The sequence below is a fragment of the Panthera onca genome, chromosome A2 (assembly GCF_046562875.1).
Source record: "Panthera onca isolate mPanOnc1 chromosome A2, mPanOnc1 haplotype 2, whole genome shotgun sequence".
In the NCBI taxonomy this organism is placed as follows: Eukaryota; Metazoa; Chordata; class Mammalia; order Carnivora; family Felidae; genus Panthera; species Panthera onca.
Window position 1 is genome coordinate 51,986,559 of NC_138340.1, and position 12,976 is coordinate 51,999,534.

Consider the following 12,976-nt stretch of genomic DNA (forward strand, 5'->3'; position numbering starts at 1 on the left):
TTCAAGGGCAGAAGGAGTGGGACAGAGTGGGCAGGGGTGTGCACAGAGGCCTTGGAGCAAGAGTCTGATTCTGCTTCTCCATCTGCAGGACAGAAATACTAATACCTATTATTCAGGAGTTTTGAGAGGTAACGGAAGTATAATATGTGTAAATGCCTTCACTTGTGTATGTGTTTAATAAATAGCAGAAGAGAGTTAAATGTCTCTCCTGTATCAGGTTCCCTTTCTGTACCTATCTATCCATTTATTCATTTGTAACTTTCTATTTTGAGGTAACTGTCCATTCAAAGCAAGCTTTAAAGAAATGTATAGGGAGGTCCAGTGCTCATTCCCCCAGCTGACCCCAGTGCTAGCATCTCATAGCACAGGGAGGTCCAGGGAACCTTCCTCTGGCTGACCCCAGTGTTAGCATCTTGTACCACGACGAGCTCTCATGCACCTTCCCCCAGCTGACCTGAGTCAACATCTCACGCTTAGTGCTCTGGCAAAACGAGGCACGTGACATTAGTACAGTCCCTGGAGCTCATTCAAATTTCACCAAGGTTACATGTACTTGTGTGTGTGTGTGTGTGTGTGTGTGTGTGTAGGTCTATGCAATAGTATCACTTTGTAGTTTTATGTAAGCCCCACCACAATCTAGATACACATCTGTTCTACCAGCATGGCTTCCTCGGGCCCCTCTTTTATAGTCACATCCGTTCCCTCCCTGCCTTCATCCCTAACTCCTAGAAATCATGATTCTGTTCTCATCTCTATAATATTGATCTTTCAATGATGTTCTATAAATGGAATCACACAATATGTGACCTTTGGAGATCGGCTTTCTTCATGCAGCCTAATTCTCTGGAGATTCCTCAGGTTGTTGTGCCTATCAATAGTTCACTCCTTTTTATTGCTGAGTAGAATTCCATGATGTGGATGGACCACAGTTTATCCATTCATCTACTAAAGGAGATCTGGGTTATTACCAGTTTTTGGCTATAATGAGTAAAGCTACCATAAACATTTGTGTACAGGGTTTTTGTGTGAACATAAATTTTCATTTATTTGGGATAAATGCCCAAGAGTGCAATTGGGTTGTGGGGTAGTTGCATATTTAGTTGTGTGTGTGTGTGTGTGTGTGTGTGTGTGTGTGTGGACACATGTGTGTTTAAAAGAAATGCCCAGGGGCTCCTGGGTGGCTCAGTCGGTTAAGCGGCCGACTTCGGCTCAGGTCATGATCTCGTGGTCCGTGAGTTCGAGCACCACATTGGGCTCTGTGCTGACAGCTCAGAGCCTGGAGTCTGTTTCAGATTCTGTGTCTCCCTCTCTCTGACCCTCTCCCGTTCATGCTCTGTCTCTCTCTGTCTCAAAAATAAATAAAAACGTTAAAAAAATTTTTAAAAGAAATGCCCAAGGGACCCTGGGTTGCTGAGTTGATGAAGCATCTGACTCTTGGTTTTGGCTCAGGTCATAATTTCACTGTGAGACTGAGCCGAGCCCTGTGCCAGGCTTTGCACTGACAGTGTGCGTGTGGAGCTTGCTTGGGATTCTCTCTTCCTCTCTGCCCAGCCTTCCCCCCATCCAAAATAAATAAATAAACTTAAAAAATAAAAGAAACGTCCAAACTGTTTTTCAAGAATGGCTATGTACCAATTGATATTCTCACCCACTTATGAATGATCTAATTTTTCTGCATCCTGCTCAGCATTTGGTATGATTTTTTATTTTTGCCATTCTGATAGGTGTAAAATATCTCATTGTGGTTTTAACTTGTATTTCTTTATTGGCTAATGATGTTGAACATCTTTTCATGTGTGTATTTGCCATCTATCTGCACATCTTTGGAGAAATGTCCCTTTGTGACTTTTGCCCATTTTGGGGGTTGGATTGTTACATATGTTTAACAGTGGAATTTTGAGAGTTTTAAAATTTATGTCAGCTACTAGTACTTTGTCAGATTCCATGGTTTGCAAATACTTTCTCCCAGCTTGTAGCTTGTTTTTCTTCCTCTTGACAAAGTGTTTTGTAGTACAAAAGCTTTTAATTTTGGTAAAGATAACTTTATCTCTTTATCTATCTTATCTATCATCTACCTATGTATTTAATTTCGATTCAAGTTAGTTAACATATAGTGTAGTACTAGTTTCAGGAATAGAATTTAGTGTTTCATCACTTACATATAACACCCAGTGCTCATCCCAACAAGTGCCCTCCTTAATGCCCATTGCACATTTAGCCCATCATCCTTCCCACCTCCCCTCCAGCAACCCTCAGTTTGTTCTCTATATTTATTTATTTATTATTTTTTTTAAAATTTTTTTAACGTTTATTTATTTTTGAGACAGAGAGAGACCGAGCATGAACGGGAGAGGGTCAGAGAGAGGGAGACACAGAATCTGAAACAGGCTCCAGGCTCTGAGCTGTCAGCACAGAGCCCGACGCGGGGCTCAAACCCACGGACTGTGAGATCATGACCTGAGCCGAAGTTGGCCGCTTAACAAACTGAGCCACCCAGGCGCCCCTGTTCTCTATATTTAAGAGTCTCTTATGGTTTGCCTCCCTCTCTGTTTTTATATTATTTTATTTTTCTTTCCCTTCCCCTATGTTTACCTGTTTTTCTTAAAATTCACATATAAGTGAAATCAAATATTTGTCTTTCTCTGATAGACTTATTTCGCTTAGCATAATACATTCTAGTTCCATCCACAATGTTGCAAATGGCAAGATTTCATTCTTTTTGATCACTGTATCTACTTTTTATTTTTTATGGATATTTTTGGGATTAAGTCTAACGTGAATTATTTTCCTAACTTTTCTTCGAAAAGTTTTGCAGGTTTAGATTTTGTTTAAGTCTATGATCCATTTGAGCCAATTTTTGTGTAACATGTGAGACTTAGGCAGATTTTTTGTTGTTGCTCTTGTTTGCCTATGGATGTCCAATTTGCTTCAGCATTATTTGTTGAAAAGGTTATTACCTTTCTTTCATTGAATTGCTTTTGTACCTTTGTCAAATATTAGTCAGTTGTGTGGGTCTATTTCTGGATCCTCTGTTCCATTCCATTAATCCATGTGTCATCCTTCTGTCAACACCACACAGCCTTCGTTTCTAGATAAGTCTCGAAATAAAGTAGGATGATTCTTCTCATTTTATTCTTCTTTTTCAAAACAGCTTCAGCTGTTCTAGCTCCCTTGCCCTTCCACATAATTTTTAGAATCTTTTTCACATTTACAAAAATTTTGCTGGGATTTTGATAGGAACTGCACAGAATTGACATCTTTATTATCTTGAGTCTTCCGATCCATGAACATACTAGGGCCACTTCATTCATTTAGATCTTCTTTGATTTTTCTCATCAGTATCTTGTAGTCTTCAGAATATAAGTCTAGTGCATATTTTGTTAAATTTCCACCTATATTTTTTGTGTGTGATTATGAACGGCCTTGTATTTTTAATTTTGGTGCCCACATGTTCTTTGCTAGTATACAGACATACAACAATGTTTTGGTATGTTTATTTTGTATTCTGTGACCTTCCTGAACTTGGTTATTAGTTCCAGCAGGGTTTTTGTTTTGTTTTGTTTGCCTCCTTGCTTTGGTAGATTCCTTTGGAGTTTTTTAATGTAGACAATGACGTTATCTCTACATAGGGACAATTTTGTTTCTTCCTTTCCAATCTGCATGCCTTTTCTTGTCTTGTCTTACTGCACTGACTAGACTGCCCGGCACTATTTGAAGGCAAGTGGTGAGAGCTGACATCCTTGTTTTGTTCCCAGTTTTAGGAGATAGCATTCAGTCTTTCATCATTAAGTATAATGTTAACTGTAGGTTTTTGTCAGTATTCTTCATCAAGTTGAGGAAGTTCTCTATTCATATTTTTCTAAGCATTATATCATGAATGAGTAATGAATTTTATCAAATGCTTCCTGCATTGATGCATATGATCATGTGATTTTTCTTCTTCAGCCCATTAACATGGTGGATTATATTAGCTGATTTTTAAATGTTAAAGCAACCTTGCATTCTTGAATAAACCCTAGTTGGTCCTGAAGCATAATTATTTTTATATATTACTGAATTCTCATTGCTAATGTTTTGTGAAGGATTTTTCACATCTGTATTCATGAGGGAGGTTGGCTTGTAGTTTTCATTTTTTTATGCTGTTGTCTGGTTTTGATATCAGGGTAATACTAGCCTCATACATTGAACTGAAAGTGTTCCCTCTGCTTCTATTTACTGGAAGACATTGCGTAGAATTGGTGTTAATTTTTTAAACATTTGGTAAAATTCTCCCATGCAACTATTAGGTCTATTACATTAATAATTTAATGTAATTATTGATATGTTAAATTTTAATCTATCCTTTTATTTTTTGTTTTCTGTCTGTCTTTCTACAAACACAACCACATCTAAAAGTGTTGTAGTTTTTGCTTTGACCACCAAACATAATTTAGAAAGCTCAAGAGTAGAAAGAATGTGTATTGCATTTAGCAATATTTTTGCTTACCATATTCTTTTTTCCTTCCGGGTGTTCCCTAGAAAGATTCCTTTCTAAAAAATGGTTTCCTTTCTGTCTGGAGAACTCCTTTCTGTTATTTTAGGGCTGATCTTCTGGCAACAAATTCTCAGTTTCCTTTCATCTGAGATCTCGATTCCCCTTCATGTCTGAGGGATAGTTTTCCTGGTAATAGGGTTCTCAGTTGACAGTTCTTTCCTTTCAGCATTTGAAAACTGTTGTACCACTTCCTTCTGGCCTCTAGGGTTTCTAATGAGAAATCCACTGTCCTTCAAATTGTTTCCCCACTATCAGTGAGTTGTCATTTTCCTTCCATTGCTTTCACGTTTGTTTTTTGTTTTTTTTTTTTTTGAGTTTTCAAAAGTTTACTATTTTGAGTCTTGATGTGCATTTCTTTGGGTTTATCTTCTTTGGAGTTTTCTTAGCTTCATGAGTCAGTAAGTTTATGACATTTTTGTTTTGTTTTGTTTTGTTTTGTTTTTACCAGATCTGGGGAGTTGCCAGCCATTTTTTTCTTCACGTACTTTTTCAGCCCCACTCCTTTTCTCATCTCCTAGGAGTTCAATGACATAAACATTAGAACTTTTGTTACAGTCCCACAGGTCTCTCAGGCTTTATTTTTCTTTTTTTAAATGTTTATTTATTTTTGAGAGACAGAGAGACAGAGCATGAGCAGGGGCGGGGCAGAAAGAGAGAGGGAGATAGAATCTGAAGCAGGCTCCAGGCTCTGAGCTGTCAGCACAGAGCCTGATGCGGGGCTCAAACCCACAAGCCGTGAGGTCATGATCTGAGCCAAAGTCAGACGCTTAACCAACTGAGCCACCCAGGCTCCCTGGCTTTATTTTTTTAAGTTTAATATGCTATTCAGATAGTTTCTTTTGTTCTATATTCCAGTTCAACGATTCCTTCCTTTTTCCCCTTTAGTCTGCTGTTAAGCACACCCATTGAGGTTTTTTTTTCTTTTAATTTCAGTTATCATATTTTTCTGTTCTAATATTTCCATTTGGCTCTTCTCTAAGTCTTCTATTTCTTTGCCAGGACTTTCTTTTTCTTTTTTTTTTTTCTCATCAGTTTCAAGTGTGTTCATAACTGTTCCTTGAAGCATTTTTTATGATGGTTACTTTAAAATCTTGGTCAGATAATTCCAACATTTTTGCCATCTCAATGTTGGCATCTACTGATTGCCTTTTTTCATTCAGTTTAAGACTGAATGAATTAGTTCTTGGCATTGGGGAATTTTAATTGAAATGTGGGGATTTGGGATATGAGGTTATGGGCCCTGGATCTTATTTAAACCTTTGTTTCAGCAGGCTTCCATGACACAGCACCAGCAAAAGAAGGGGGTTTGGGAATGACAGCTCCCAATTAGGCCCCGACTGATACTTCCCTGGCTAGGAGGAGTAGGAATGACTTGTTACTGTTCCCAGTGTGGTCTCCACTGGTACCCTGGGGGCTGAAGGTGAGGTCTTATTACCACCTAGTGGGGAAAAAAAGCCCTGGCTCCCTACTTGGCATTCTCTGACACCACCCAGTGTGGGACTTGGGGTTGCCTCATAATCTGGTGAAGTTAAAAGTCTAGTCTCCCCACAGGATCACTGCTGGTGCATGTAGGGCCATATATGTTTTCTATGGTGTTTGGCTGGAGTACAGCAGTTTTTGTCTAAAAGTGTCAGTTTTGCTAGGCTGTCCCCTTCCTTGTTCTTTAGCTAGAGATAACAGGCTTTCCCCTATCCCTCAACTACCTATTGGCATTTTCTCATCTCTGGCTTCTTTCTCCAACGCTGTGATATATGAGGAAAAACCACCACCACTACAAACTCACTATTGTGTTGTTTCTTGGGTCCTCAGGTCCCTTGCAGGCTTGTCCTTTCTCTGTCTTTCAGAGTTTTCTCTTTTCTTTTTTAACTTATGGAAAGTTTTATTTTATTTTTCATCTTTTTTAAAAATTTAAATCCAAGTTAGCTACCATATAGTGTAATAATGATTTCAAGAATAGAATTTAGTGATTTATCACTTACATATAACACCCAGTGCTCATCCCAACAAGTGTCCTCCTTAATCCCCCTCCCCCATTTAGCCCATCCTCCCACCCAACACCCCTCCAGCAACCCGCAGTTTGTTCTCTGTATTTAAGAGTCTCTTATGGTTTGTCTCTGTTTTTGTATTATTTTTGCTTCCCTTCCCTTATGTTCATCTGTTTTGTATCTTTAATTCCACATATGAGTGAAATTATATATTTGTCTTTCTCTGACTTATTTCGCTTACCATAATACACTCTAGTTCCATCCACATTGTTGCAAATGGCAAGATTTCATTCTTTTTGATGGCTGAGTAATATTCTATTACACACACACACACACATATATATATATATATATATATATATATATATATATAAACACATATATATTATATAATGGAATATATGTAAATATATTCCATTGTACACACACACACACACACACACACCCCACATCTTTATCCATTCATCAGTCAAAAGACATTTGGGCTCTTTTCATACTTTGACTATTGTTGATAATGCTGCTATAAACACTGGGGTGCATGTGCCCCTTCAAAACAGCACTTCTGTATCCTTTGGATAAAAACCTAGTAGTGCAATTCCTGGGTCATAGGGCAGTTCTATTGTTAATTTTTTGAGGAACCTCCATACTGTTTTCCAGAGTGGCTGCACAGTTTGCTTTCCCCTCAGCAGTGCAAAAGGGGTCTTCTTTCTCCACATCCTCACCAACATCTGTTGTTGCCTGAGTTGTTAATTTTAGCCTCACAGTTGTGAGGTGGTATCTCATTGTGGTTTTCATTTGTATTTCCCTAATGATGAGTGATGTTGGGCATCTTTTCATGTGTCTGTTAGCCATCTGTACATCTTCTTTGGAAACTGTCTATTCATGTCTTTTGCCCATTTCTACACTGGATTATTTGTTTTTTGGGTGTTGATGTGGATAAGTTCTTTACAGATTTTGGATACTGACCCTTTATCTGATATATCATTTGCAAATATCTTCTCCCATTCTGTCGGTTGCCTTTTAGTTTTGCTGATTGTTTCTTTGATGAGCAGAACTTTTTATACTGATGAGGTCCCAATAGTTCATTTTTGCTTTTGTTTCCTTTGCCTCTGGAGACGTGTCAAGTAAAAAGTTGCTGCAGTCAGAGTCAAGGAGGTTGTTGCCGGTTTTCTCCTCTAGGATTTTGATGGCTTCCTTTCTTATGTTTAGGTCTTTTATCTATTTTGAGTCCATTTTTGTGTATGGTGTAAGAAAGTGGTCCAAGTTCATTCCTCTGCATGTCACTGTCAAATTTTCCCAACACCATTTACTGAAGAGACTGTCTTTTTTCCATTGGACATTCTTTCCTGCTTTGTCAAAGATTAGTTGGCCATGTTTATGGGTCTATTTCTGGGTTCTCTATTCTGTTCCAATGATCTATGTGTCTGTTTTTGTGCCAGTCCCATACTGTCTTAATGATTACAGCTTTGTAATACAGCTTGAAGTCCAGGACTGTGATGCCTCTAGTTTGGTTTTCTTTTTAAGGATTGCTTTGGCTATTCAGGGTGTTTTCTGGTTTCCTACACATTTTAGGATTGTTTGTCCTAACTCTGTGAAGAATGCTAGTGCTATTTTGATAGGGATTGAAAAGGTAGATTGTTTTGGGTAGTACTGACATTTTAACAATATTTGTTCTTCTTATCCATGAACATAGGATGCTTTTCCATTTTTTTGTGTGTCTTCTTCAATTTCTTTCATAAACTTTCTATAGTTTTCAGCATATAGATTTTTCACTTCTTTGGTTAGGTTTATTCCTAGGTATTTTATGGTTTTTGGTGCAACTGTAACTGGGATAGATTCTTGATTTCTCTTTCTGCTGCTTCATTATTGATGTATAGAAATGAAATGGATATCTGTACATTGATTTTATATCATGCGAGTTTGCTGAATTCATGGATCAGTTCTAGCAGGTTTTTGGTGGAGTCTTTTGGGTTTTCCACACAGAGTATCATGTCATCTGTGAAGGGTGAAAAGTTTGACTTCCTCCCTGCCAATTTCGATGCCTTTTATTTCTTTGGGTTGTCTAGTGGCTGAGGCTAGGACTTCCAAAACTATGTTGAATAAGAGTGGTGAGAGTGGACATCTTTGTCATGTTCCTGACCTTAGAGGGAAAGCTCTCAGTTTTTCACCATTGAGGATGATATTAGTGGAGGATCTTTTATATATGGCCTTTATGATCTTGAGAAATGATCCTTCTTTTCCTACATTCTTGGGTTTATTTTCTCAAAGGCCTTTTCTGCATCTATTGAGAGGATCATGTGGTTCTTATGCTTTATTTTATTACCGTGATGTATCACGTTGATTGATTTGCAGATATTGAACAAGCCCTGCATCCCAGGAATAAATCCCATGTGATCATGGTGAATAATTCTTTTAATGTATTGTTAGATCTGGTTTGCTAATATCTTTTTGAGAAATTTTGAATCCATGTTCATCAGGGAAATTGGTCTGCAGTTCTCTTTTTTCTGGGGTCTTTGTCTGGTTTTGGAATCAAGGTAATGCTGGCCTTGTAGAATGAGTTTGGAAGTTTTCTTTCCATTTCTATTTTTTTGGAACAGATTCAAAAGAATAGGTGCTAACTCTTCTTTAAATATCTGGTAGAATTTCCCTGAAAAGCCATCTAGCCCCAGACTCTTGTTTTTGGGGAGGTTTTTGATTACTGATTTAATTTCTTCACTGGTAGTGGGTCTGTTCAAATTATCTATTTCTTCCTGTTTCAGTTTTAGTAGTTTATATGTTTCTAGGAATTTGTCCATTTCATCCAGATTGCCCAATTTGTTGGCATGTATTGCTCATTATAGTCTCTTACTATTGTTTGCATTTCTGTGGTATTGATTGTAATCTCTCCCCTTTCATTCTTGATTTTATTTATTTGGATCCTTTCCTTTTTCTGTCTTATCAATCTGGTTAGAGATTTATCAATTTTGTTAATTCTTTCAAAGAACCAGCTCCTGGTTTCACTGATCTGTTTTTTTTTTTTTAATTAATATCATTGGGTTTTGCTCTAATCTTTATTATTTCACTTCTGCTGGTTTTAGCTTTATTTGCTGTTTTTTTTCCAACCCTTTTAGGTGTAAGGTGAGGTTGTGTATTTGAGACCTTTCTTCCTTCTTTAGGAAGGCCTGGATTGTTATATTCTTCCTTCTTATGACCGCCTTTGCTGCATCCCAGAGGTTTTGTGCTCTGGTGTTTTCATTTTCATTGGTTTTCATGTACTTTTCAATTTCCTCTTTAATTTCTTGGTTAACCCATTCATTCTTTAGTAGGATGTTCTTTAATCTCCAAGTGCTTATGGTCTTTCTAAATTTTTTATGGGGGCTGATTTCGAGTTTCATAGTATTGTGGTCTGAAAATATGCAAGGTATGATCTCAATCTTTCTGTACTTGTTGAGGGCTGATTTGTGTCCCAGTATGTGATCTATTCTGGATAATGTTCCATGTGCACTCAAGAAGAATGTATTCTGCTGCTTTAGGATGAAATGTTCTGAATATACCTGTTAAATCCATCCAGTCCAGTGTGTCACTCGAAGTCATTGATTCCTTGTTGATTTTCTGCTTAGATGATCTGTCCATTGCTGTGAGTGGGGTGTTGAAGTTCCCTACTATTGTGGTATTATTATCAATGAGTTTCTTTATATTTGTGATTGATTTATATATTTGGGTGCTTCCATATTGGAGGTGTAAATATTTACAATTGTTAGGTCTTTTTTGTGGACAGACCCCCTTAATTATGATATAATGCCCTTCTTCATCTCTTGTTACACTCTTTATTTTAAAATCTAGTTTGTCTGATATAAGTATGGCTACTAGCCACACTTGATGACCATTAGCATAATAGATAGATGGTTCTCCATCCCCTTACTTTCAATCTGAAGGTGTCTTTAGGTCTAAAATGGGTCTCTTGCAAGCAGCATATAGATGGGTCTTGTTTTCTTATCCATTCGGATACCCTGTATCTTTTGATTGGAGCAGTTAGTCCATTGACATTTAGAGTGAGTACTGAAAGATATGAATTTAGTGCCTTTGTGCTGCCTGTAGAGTTGGTGTTTATGGTGATGTTTTCTGGTCCTTTCTAATCCTTGTTGCTTTTGATCTTTTTTGTACTGATTCATCATTTCTCCAACGGACCCCCCTTAAAATTTCTTGCAGGACTGGTTTAGTGATCATGAAGTCCTTTAGTTTTTGTTTGTCTGGGAAACTCTTTGTTTCTCCTATTTTGAAAGACAGCCTTGCTGGATAAAGAATTCTTAGCTGCATATTTTTCTGATTCAGCATGTTGAACATATCCTGCCACTCCTTTCTGGCCTACCAAGTTTCTGTGGATAGGTCTACGGCAAACCTTATCTTTTTTCCCTTACAGGTTAAGGAATTTTTTTCCCCTTGCTGCTTCCACAATTCTTTCCTTGTCTGTGTGTTTTGTGAATCTGACTATGATATTCCTTGGTGGTGGTCGGTTTTTATTGAATCTAATGGGAGTTCTCTGTGCTTCTTGGATTTTGATGTCTGTGTCCTTCCCCAGATTAGGAAAGTTTTCCACTATAATTTTCTCACATAAACCTTCTGCCCCCTTTTCTCTCTCTGCATGTTTTGGGACTCCTATGATTCAGATGTTATTCATTTTTAATAAGCCACTGAGATCTCTAAGACCTGTATCATGCTCTTTTGCCTTTGTTTCCCTCTTTTTTTTTTCTTCATTATTCTCCATAATTTCATCTTCTATATCACTGATTCGCTGCTCTGCTTCATCCATCTTTGCTATTGTGGCACCATTTGAGATTGCATCTCAGTTATAGCATTTTTAATTTCGTTCTGTCTATATTTTACTTCTTTTATCTCCACAGAAAGGGATTCTAGGCCTTTTTTTCAACCCCAGCTAGTATTCTTATTACCAAGGTTCTAAATTCTAGTTCAGACATCTTGCTTATATCTGTGTTGATTAAGCCCCTGGCTGTCATTGCTTCCTGATATTTATTTGGGGTTAATTCCTTTATTTTATCATTTTGGAGGAAGAAAACAATTAATAAAATAAAAAATTAAAATTAAAAATAAAAAAAATCAAATAAAAGAACCTAGATCCTAGGTGTGTTTTGGTCTGCTTGTTGAAAGAAGCTTGACAGAATGGAGAAAAAAGGGAAAGAAAAGAAAGAAAAGAAAAAAATGTAGGAAAAAATTTAAAAATTAAAAAAATATATACTATAAAACAGAATAAAATGAGTTAAATAAAATGAAATAGAATAAAAAATTTTTGAAAATAAAAATAAAGTAAAAATAAGAAAAAAATTAAAATTAAAAAAATACAAATAAAAATTTCTTTTTCTATATCCAAGGAAAAGAAAATACAGGGGAAATAAACAATTTAAACAAAAACAGAAGCAACAGAATGAACTAATAAATGAAACAGCAAACAGGATGAAACCCGAAGGAAGTTACATCCAATTTCCCCTAGAACTGAAAATATGAACTACTCTAAAGTCTGTACACAAAGCAGGTGGAGTGACTTGTGCTAATTTTCTAGCTGATATGCTTGGAGGGTGCAGTGGGGCGGGGCTTGGTGTAGTGGCTCCATTATCTACTATATGGCACAGCTTTGCTTACTGGAGTGGATCAGCGAGCATGCATGTACACAGGAGAGGTGGAAATGGCTTCACCCAGCTCTCTAGTCTTTGGCACAGGAACTTCACACTCTCACCAACCCGCAATCAAGCACCCTTCCTTTGTCTCAGACCTCCATCCATTCCCCACTGCTATCCTGTCCATGTCTAAGCCGTCTGCCTGCCAGGGGACACCTCCTTTCAAAGTTTTATCTCAGATGGGTTTGTGTTTCAAATCCCCAGATTTCAGAGACCCCCACAGCTTGGCCCACACTGATTATGTGGGGCGGGGTGGGGGGGGTCTTGCTGAGCAATGGGCGGGTGCCAGCTTGCCCCAGAAAACGTTTGTTTGATCAAACAGTGGCAGAGGTTCAGAGATTATGAATCACAATATACAGGTTTCACTGTACTCTGGTGACTTTCTCCCAATACCAGCAAATTGTGGCTGCTCTCCAGGGTTCGCTAGGACCTTTGCCTGTTGGGAGGCTGTATGGCCTCTACCAAAGGCACTCCAAGCAGGGGAACTGCTTCTCTCCATGTGCACATGGACCCCTCAGAACCCTCTGCCTGTTCTTGGAGATTCACCCTACTTCCCCACCAGAGCACCGCCAGGCACTGAACTCCAGAACTTCAGACTTTGTGCTCCACTGTTTATAGAGTCCTGGTGGCATTGAAACCCTCTCCTTTCTTTCTGTCAGTGGTTTTGGAGAACAGATTTCTTGTTCAGTCCCCTGCAAGTGTTTCATTTGTTCTCTCTCTCTCCAGCTACTTTCGGGGGAGTGTTGTCCTGCACTCTCCCCCTCTGTCTTCTTTCCACAAAACCAGCT

General features: G+C 38.0%; 1 protein-coding gene across 11 annotated transcripts in view; it reads right to left on the bottom strand.

Moving 5' to 3' along the window:
- ATP2B2 (ATPase plasma membrane Ca2+ transporting 2) overlaps window positions 1-12,976 on the bottom strand; it is a 382,029-nt gene that overhangs the window by 199,773 nt on the left and 169,280 nt on the right. The gene's annotated exons all lie outside the window — the stretch shown is intronic.